The sequence below is a fragment of the Lepidothrix coronata genome, unplaced genomic scaffold, assembly GCF_001604755.1.
Source record: "Lepidothrix coronata isolate B3197 unplaced genomic scaffold, Lepidothrix_coronata-1.0 Scaffold31, whole genome shotgun sequence".
NCBI classification, from domain to species: Eukaryota; Metazoa; Chordata; class Aves; order Passeriformes; family Pipridae; genus Lepidothrix; species Lepidothrix coronata.
Genome location: NW_016690211.1, coordinates 8069176 through 8072193, shown reverse-complemented (window position 1 = coordinate 8072193; position 3018 = coordinate 8069176).

Here is a 3018-nt window from a genome sequence, read left to right as displayed (position 1 = left end):
CTAAATTGTTCCATTTCATAGCTAGTTCCCTAGTACAGAGATCAGATTCATCTACTTCCTCCGTACCAGTAGCACAGGGAGATGGGTAATGGTCAGTTTATCACATCTTGTTTCTGCCATGGCTTCCTCCTTGGGAAAAGGAATCCTTCCCCTGCTGAGCACATCTACACATGTCATTATCTCAGCCCACATGTTTTCTAGCTTTTTCTCTTCTGATTCTCTCCCCCATTCCACTTCTGGGGATTGAGTGACTGCATGGTATTTAGTTGCTGGCTGGGGTAAAATCATGATATATACTTTTATATCATCTTGGGTCTCCACATTAGCCAAGTAGGACATACTCTAATCTTCATCCTAGAGATAAAAAAATGCCATCCAATGTTTGAATTACCCTGCTTATGAAGCTGAATAGTGAAAGCAAACAATTATTAAGAGCCTGCCCTTCAGTCTGTACTTCAGAGGATGACTCTGCTTGGGCTGTTGACTTGTGATCTGCTTATGGTGTCAGGTTGGCTTGATTGGTCCTGAAGGACGATGCCAGCTAAAGACACCTCCTACACTCTGGGTGGGAAGTGATATGCAAAGCAGGTGTAGGGGCCAGGACCAATTGAAGGTCTCAGCAGGGTAGCATCAGGCACTGCTGAACTTGCTCAAAGAGACCTCTGGGAGAGTGCAGGCAGGTCTAGAACAGAAGCACTGTTGAGACTCTTGCAATAGCTAATCACTGCACATGACCACGATTTGGGAACCATTTTTAGGGATTTTTTGGGGTACTTTTGAATCCATGTAATTCACCCCTCAGAATAGTCTCATCTGCACTTGGACATCAAAACAATCCATGACTGATACCCTCAGGATTACTTAAACAATTAAAATTAGAGAAATTTATTTTCTTGATGAAGGGTAAAAAATTCCCAGCAAAATGATCCTTGACAATTTTGGCATTACCAAAACACAGAAAGCTCATGTGTTGGTGGCACAACTTCCCAAACCCCTCTTTGTGACAACTGGGCAGCTGCATTAATACCTGTCTGCCTGTATATAGGCAACGGATGAATGCTATGGTTTTTAGACTTAATAGGTAACAGACACATACATGTAAGAACATTTAGGTTTTAAGGAGATTCAGCTTAAAATTTTCTTAGCAGATTGAAGACTGTTCATGCTAGATAAGGAAGACCAAAAAAATAAAAGAAATTTATTTTGTATTTCCACTATAAACACAAGCAATATCCTTCCACTAGAGGATTAGTAAGAGTAACTAACTTTGTATGGCATTGATGTGCTAGATTTGAAATATTTGCAAACTATGAACTGGGACTGCCAATGACACAGTCATTCCCCTTGTGTCTGGTCATATTATAATAGGAGCACTGCAAATGAAGTGATAAACAGGAGGATTAGCTGCAGGAAGTGCACAGGAGTTACGACTAATGTCATATGTATGTAGATTCCATGACTGGGAATAAAGGCAACATTTTACAGATTTGGTTAGAGAACTGTTTTCCTCCAAAGATGTATCTGAAAGCTGTATCTCATTCACTTAGATTTTGTTCAGCAATGTATGAGGGAGAAATTGCTTTCTCTAGGCTTTTGTGAGTACTTCTATGATCTTACCTGACAAGCTTAGATAGACTAGATGCCTGCTTCCCAAATGGCCTAACTTAGGTGCAACAATATTAAGCTTTGGACTTATTTTGCCTATTGCACAAATATACACTGTTTCTTATAACTTCAGGAACTTATATATGACAATTTAGTGGGAGGAAGCTAATGAACAACAGATATTTAACTGTCTTATCTTTACCTCTAACTAACACTGTACTGTACATCCAAATTTAATAAGAGCCATTATAAGTAATTTATAACTATAGTTTAGACTAATGATTTATAAATAGTAATTTATAATAAAAAATTAATTCTGGATAGATGCCAGTCCATCATATATAATGGGGAGTTTACCTGAAATTTATTCAGTTTTCTAAAAGCATACCCTACCATACTGTCTACCTGGGTTTTCCTTTAAATGAAGGTAAACAAATAAAAATGGGACAAAGAATCTAAAATACATTCTGTAAAATCTGGCTGATAGTGCAAAGTAATGTGGCTGTGAACTTATATTCTCTCTGGTACAGCACCATGTACTTCCTGATTTCAGAACACGTTATTATAGTAACATGGCTCAGAGCTGTGTTTTACAGCAAAAGGCCAGTCTCCACTTTCAGAGCGTCTCAGCCATGCAAGAGGAGAGAGCATGTGAATGCATTGACCTGCTGGGCATACAGTGCACTCTGTCAGGATTTTTTGTGCTGAATATATGTGTATGATTTTTAAAATGCATCTTCCTACTACTGTAATTTCTCAAAAGGAACTTGAAAAGATTTTTCATAATTTAACTGGAGTGTTGATCAAGACACAGATGTAATTGTAAATTCAGTTCCAGCAACTGTCAAAAATTGCAATCTGCTAATGATATTGCTGCAGCTCACCGGATGGTGGCACCCCAGCCCTGCTTTTCTCTAAGGCAAAATCATTGCCTTGAGAAAGCTAGGTGAAGGAAATATTTTGTTTCATAATATTTGTTCCATTTTTAAATAAGCATTTTTAAGAGTCACACTTGAATAATTAGTAAAATACAAGAAAAGACTTCTAACTATTTTTACCTCTGGTAGTTCGTTTTTTTCTTCAAGCTCTTCTGATATATAATAGTCTGTCATTCTGTGCATAAACTGTTTAATATTTCACGGTCTATTTACTCATGTTAAAAAATGAAGTGACAAAAAATAGAGGCAAAGGTCTCCTGTTTGCAAGCAACAGTGGATAAATACATTTGTTTGTACTGTGGGATTGCCTTTCCACTAGAAGGAACACTTGACATTTTGATGAGTATCTCCAGGGAAAATAGGTACTACATTCAGAACTTAGTTTTAATTAAAACAAGGAGATTGAATTATTCAAAAGATTCCCACCAGTAAGGTTCAACATTTCCTGAAGCAGTTTAGTGGAAAAAGCCACATT